The following is a 6,604-nucleotide window of genomic DNA, read 5'->3' as shown; positions in this document are numbered from 1 at the left end:
CAGCTAAACTACAACTCAAAAGCACTGAAAGACACACGCGGTCAAACAGGAAAGTTACATAGTGAAGCTTTAAATGCTGGAGTATTTAAACTTTACTAACTGAACGCTATTGCCAAGAGACCCATGTTGAGGTTAACTGTGTGATGGTGTGGTGGTCTAATGGTCTGAATTTCACCACAGAGAGTATGTTGAAGTCCCAGTCCTTTTACTATTATTGTTCAGCGCTGGAGTACTTTGAAATAATAAAGGTCAAACTACAAATGAACAACTCGAAAGCACTAAAAGACAAATCTGGGGTAGAACAGTAAAGTTACATGATGCAGCTTTAAATGCTGACATTTCTACTTAACTAACTGAAGGCTAACATACTAAAGAATGCTTCAACAGCACTAAGAGACATCTGTTGAGAGTGACTAAGTGATGGTGTAGTGGTCTAATGATCAGACTCAACACAGACATGCATGTTCAATTCAGTCCTCCTATGGTTCAATGCTTGAGTATTTCAACTTAACTTTATTAACTGATGGATAACATACGAAATAACTCTTCAACAATACAAGAGACATCTGCCTTGAGTGATTGAGAGATGGTGTAGTGGTCTGATAAGGCTCTCAGCACAGAGATCCCATGTTCAAATCCCAGGTCTCCTAGTTTAATGCTGGAGTACTAAAACATTTCTAAAAATTATGTTTTAGTAATGTGTTGTATGTATGTATTGTAATATGTCAAGTTCCTTTAATTCCTTTAAAAAAATACAAAACATTTTAAAGTAAAAAGCATTTGTGTCCACAGTAAGATGACTTATAAAAAGTGTGAATGGAGTTTCTAGGTGAAAGTGTTTTTTTGAGGTGCCAAAACCTGTCATCGACCTCCATTATACATTTCTGAACTTTTAAAGGAGTATATTTCTAAAACTATGAAACATTTCAAATATTCATGTTCAGGCCAACATATCCACAGTACGATGAACATTTTAATAATCTTTTTTGTAGTTTTTGAAATATTTAACTTTAAGCGCCCAATGCATTGTCAATGGCAATGGACATTTAAACAGATATTTTCCAGTAGGTGGTGGTAATGCAACAATTACGGATGCTAACTGCCATAAAACACCAAAGTAGAAGAAGAAGAAGAAGAAGAAGAAGAAGAAGAAGAATCTGGTTTATGTTGTACTTGTTCCCAAATTAGAGCCAGGGTGAGGATACTGTATATCAGCATGTAACCCTGTCAAAAACAAGAAAGTTAATGTGTTTGGGGCTGGGTTTTCACTCACAGTATTTGTACCATAACCAGCTGACCTGAATAACTTATACAGCCTACTGTGGTGGGTTGTGGTGAGTACTAGGCCTGTCACAATTATTACATAATCGTCGATTTCTTAAATATTTAACCAAAGAAAAGTATACTATATAGGCGTCAATACTGATGCGCGTAGATCTGATATTTTCGACAAGTGACACCGTTGTATGACAAAGTATGAATCAAGCTTCAACAAGTGGCGTCGTTAGGCGGGGGCTTCGGTGGCTATAGCCACCAATGTTTTATCCAAAGCCACCAATAAAAAAAAAATATATATATAATTATATATCTATAACCCTAACCTAACCCTACCCCTAACCCTAAAACCGAAATAAAGTAACAAAAAATGGGGAATAAAGTACCCGAATCCGCCGAAATCCGCGGAAAAAAAACGCAATCTGGTTTATATTGTTCCCAAATTAGAGCCAGGGTGAGGATAATGTATATCAGCATGTAACCCTGTTAAAAACAAGAAAGTTAATGTGTTTGGAGCTGGGTTTTCACTCAGTATTTGGCTAAAGTATGAAAGAACAGCAAGGTTCACCTTTAAATGTCCATTGCCATCGACAATGCATTGGGCGCTTAAAGTTAAATATCTCAAAAACTACAAAACATTTTAAAGTAAAAAGTTCAAGCATTTGTGTCCAAAGTAAGATGAATTATAAAAAGTGTGAATGGAGTTTCTAGGTGAAAGCGTTTTTTGTGTGTTTTTTTAGGAGCAAAACCTGTCATCCACCTCCATTATAAATTTCTGAACTTTTAAAGGAGTACATCTCTAAAACTATAAAACATTTCAAATATTCATGTTCAGGCAAACATGTCCACAGTAAGATGAACATTTTAAAGTATGAATGACGTTAATAGGCGTAAGTATGTAGTTGTAAGCCTGCCTTTAAATGTCCATTTGACGCATTAACAATGCATGGGACGCTTAAAGTTAAATATCTCCAAAACTACAAATCATTTCAAAGTAAAACATCGCAAGGATGCATGTCCACAGTAAGGTGGAATTTTTGAACTGTGAATGGAGTTTTTAGGTGAAAGTGTTTTTTTGAGGTCCCAAAATCGTCCATCCGCCTCCATTATAAATCTCTGAAGTTTTAAAGGAGTACAATTCTAAAACTATTAAACATTTCAAAGATTCCTTTTCAGGCAAACATGTCCACAGTAGGATGAACATTTTAAAGTATGAATGAGGTTACTAGGCGTAAGTATGTAGTTGTAAGCCTGCCTTTAAATGTCCATTTGACGCATTGACAATGCATGGGGCGCTTAAAGTTAAATATCTCCCAAACTATAAATGATAAAAAAAAAAAAAACTCAAGCATGCATGTCATGTCCACAGTAAGGTGGAATTTTTGAACTGTGAATGGAGTTTCTAGGTGAACGTGTTTTTTTGAGGTCCCTATAGCCTAACCCTAACCTTCCATCCGCCTCCATTCTAAATCTCTGAACTTTTAAAGGAGTACAATTCTAAAACTATGCAACATTTCAAAGATTCCTTTTCAGGCAAACATGTCCAGAGTAAGACGAACATTTTAAAGTATGAATGAGGTTACTAGGCGTAAGTATGTAGTTGTAAGCCTGCCTTTAAATGTCCATTGCCGCATCGACAATGAATGGGGCGCTTAAAGTTAAATATCTCCAAAACTACAAATGATTTCAAAAGAAAAAATCTCAAGCATGCATGTCCACAGTAAGGTGGAATTTTTGAACTGTGAATGGAGTTTCTAGGTGAAAGTGTTTTTTTGAGGTCCCAAATTCGTCCATCGACCTCCATTCTAAATCTCTGAACTTTTAAAGGAGTACAATTCTAAAACTATTAAACATTTCAAAGATTCCCTTTCAGGCAAACATGTCCACAGTAAGATGAACATTTTAAAGTTTGAATGGGGTTTCTATTCTATATATGACATTTTGAATCATTACAGTCAGTTCACCTTCTTTTGGGTCTTGAGTCGAACCAATTACTCCCGCGGAGACATCAAATTTCTCTTTTGGGCCTTGAGTCTTGGGACTCATGGCCCAAAAGAGAAATTTGATGTCTCCGCGGGAGTAATTGGTTCGACTCAAGACTCTTTTGGGTCTTGAGTCTTGGGAAAGAAAAAAAAGTGTGCCAGTTGGATTTGAACCAGGAATCTTCTGGTTGCAAGTCCTGTATCTAAACCACTGCACCACAGAGGTCCTTACATGTTCTGTTGACTTGCGTGGAATTTGTCTGAAAGATTATATAAAGGTAAAAGCCCCAGGTAAAAGTTAGAAAGATGTCCTTGCGAGATTTGAACTCAGGACCTTCAGTGTGTAAGGCCTGAATCTTAACCACTGCTCCATCATGGTACATACTTTCTATGGTGTCTTACACGCTGTTCAGTGAAAGATCAGATAAAGGTGCAAGAGTCAGGTATTTGTTGGAGACCTGTCCTGGTTGGATTTGAACCGGTAACCTTCTGGTTGCAGGTCCTGTATCTAAACCACTGCACCACAGAGGTTGTGACTTATTCTGTTAGCTTAGCCTTGAAAACTTTGTACCCTTTTCCCTTTAAATATCCATTGCCATTGACAATGCATTAGGCGCTTAAAGTTAAATATTTCAAAAACTACAAATCATTTCAAAGTAAAACATCTCAAGGATGCATGTCCACAGAAGGGGGAATTTTTGAACTGTGAATGGAGTTTCTAGGTGAAAGTGTTTTTTTGAGGTCCCAAAACCTTCCATCCGCCAACATTCAAAAACTCTGAACTTTTAAAGGAGTACAATTCTAAAAATATGCAACATTTCAAAGATTCCTTTTCAGGCAAACATGTCCAGAGTAAGATGAACATTTTAAAGTATGAATGAGGTTACTAGGCGTAAGTATGTAGTTGTAAGCCTGCCTTTAAATGTCCATTGCCGCATCGACAATGAATGAAACCAGGTTTCCTGGTGGAACTTTTAAAGGAGTACAATTCTAAAACTATGCAACATTTCAAAGATTCCTTTTCAGGCAAACATGTCCAGAGTAAGATGAACATTTTAAAGTATGAATGAGGTTACTAGGCGTAAGTAAGTACTTGGGGCAACGGATAAATTGACTGATATCCGTAGAATAACTTGTAGGAGTGTCCTGGTTCAAATCCAGTCACCACCTTAGTAACTGAAACCGAATCTGGCCAATTCGGTCTCTTCGGACAGACGCTCTACCAGTTTAGCTATGCTGTTGGCTGAGAGTTACAGGTTTCCTGGTGGAACTTTTAAAGGAGTACAATTCTAAAACTATGCAACATTTCAAAGATTCCTTTTCAGGCAAACATGTCCAGAGTAAGACGAACATTTTAAAGTATGAATGAGGTTACTAGGCGTAAGTATGTAGTTGTAAGCCTGCCTTTAAATGTCCATTGCCGCATCGACAATGAATGGGGCGCTTAAAGTTAAATATCTCCAAAACTACAAATGATTTCAAAAGAAAAAATCTCAAGCATGCATGTCCACAGTAAGGTGGAATTTTTGAACTGTGAATGGAGTTTCTAGGTGAACGTGTTTTTTTGAGGTCCCTATAGCCTAACCCTAACCTTCCATCCGCCTCCATTCTAAATCTCTGAACTTTTAAAGGAGTACAATTCTAAAACTATGCAACATTTCAAAGATTCCTTTTCAGGCAAACATGTCCAGAGTAAGACGAACATTTTAAAGTATGAATGAGGTTACTAGGCGTAAGTATGTAGTTGTAAGCCTGCCTTTAAATGTCCATTGCCGCATCGACAATGAATGGGGCGCTTAAAGTTAAATATCTCCAAAACTACAAATGATTTCAAAAGAAAAAATCTCAAGCATGCATGTCCAAAGTAAGGTGGAATTTTTTAACTGTGAATGGAGTTTCTAGGTGAACGTGTTTTTTTGAGGTCCCTATAGCCTAACCCTAACCTTCCATCCGCCTCCATTCTAAATCTCTGAACTTTTAAAGGAGTACAATTCTAAAACTATGCAACATTTCAAAGATTCCTTTTCAGGCAAACATGTCCAGAGTAAGACGAACATTTTAAAGTATGAATGAGGTTACTAGGCGTAAGTATGTAGTTGTAAGCCTGCCTTTAAATGTCCATTGCCGCATCGACAATGAATGGGGCGCTTAAAGTTAAATATCTCCAAAACTACAAATGATTTCAAAAGAAAAAATCTCAAGCATGCATGTCCACAGTAAGGTGGAATTTTTGAACTGTGAATGGAGTTTCTAGGTGAACGTGTTTTTTTGAGGTCCCTATACCCTAACCCTAACCTTCCATCCGCCTCCATTCTAAATCTCTGAACTTTTAAAGGAGTACAATTCTAAAACTATGCAACATTTCAAAGATTCCTTTTCAGGCAAACATGTCCAGAGTAAGACGAACATTTTAAAGTATGAATGAGGTTACTAGGCGTAAGTATGTAGTTGTAAGCCTGCCTTTAAATGTCCATTGCCGCATCGACAATGAATGGGGCGCTTAAAGTTAAATATCTCCAAAACTACAAATGATTTCAAAAGAAAAAATCTCAAGCATGCATGTCCACAGTAAGGTGGAATTTTTGAACTGTGAATGGAGTTTCTAGGTGAAAGTGTTTTTCTGAGGTCCCAAATTCGTCCATCGACCTCCATTCTAAATCTCTGAACTTTTAAAGGAGTACAATTCTAAAACTATGCAACATTTCAAAGATTCCTTTTCAGGCAAACATGTCCAGAGTAAGACGAACATTTTAAAGTATGAATGAGGTTACTAGGCGTAAGTATGTAGTTGTAAGCCTGCCTTTAAATGTCCATTGCCGCATCGACAATGAATGGGGCGCTTAAAGTTAAATATCTCCAAAACTACAAATGATTTCAAAAGAAAAAATCTCAAGCATGCATGTCCACAGTAAGGTGGAATTTTTGAACTGTGAATGGAGTTTCTAGGTGAACGTGTTTTTTTGAGGTCCCTATAGCCTAACCCTAACCTTCCATCCGCCTCCATTCTAAATCTCTGAACTTTTAAAGGAGTACAATTCTAAAACTATGCAACATTTCAAAGATTCCTTTTCAGGCAAACATGTCCAGAGTAAGACGAACATTTTAAAGTATGAATGAGGTTACTAGGCGTAAGTATGTAGTTGTAAGCCTGCCTTTAAATGTCCATTGCCGCATCGACAATGAATGGGGCGCTTAAAGTTAAATATCTCCAAAACTACAAATGATTTCAAAAGAAAAAATCTTAAGCATGCATGTCCACAGTAAGGTGGAATTTTTGAACTGTGAATGGAGTTTCTAGGTGAACGTGTTTTTTTGAGGTCCCAAATTCGTCCATCGACCTCCATTCT

The sequence above is a fragment of the Gymnoscopelus microlampas genome, assembly GCF_963454915.1.
Source record: "Gymnoscopelus microlampas genome assembly, chromosome: 14".
Classification (NCBI taxonomy): domain Eukaryota; kingdom Metazoa; phylum Chordata; class Actinopteri; order Myctophiformes; family Myctophidae; genus Gymnoscopelus; species Gymnoscopelus microlampas.
This window is presented reverse-complemented; position numbering follows the sequence as displayed.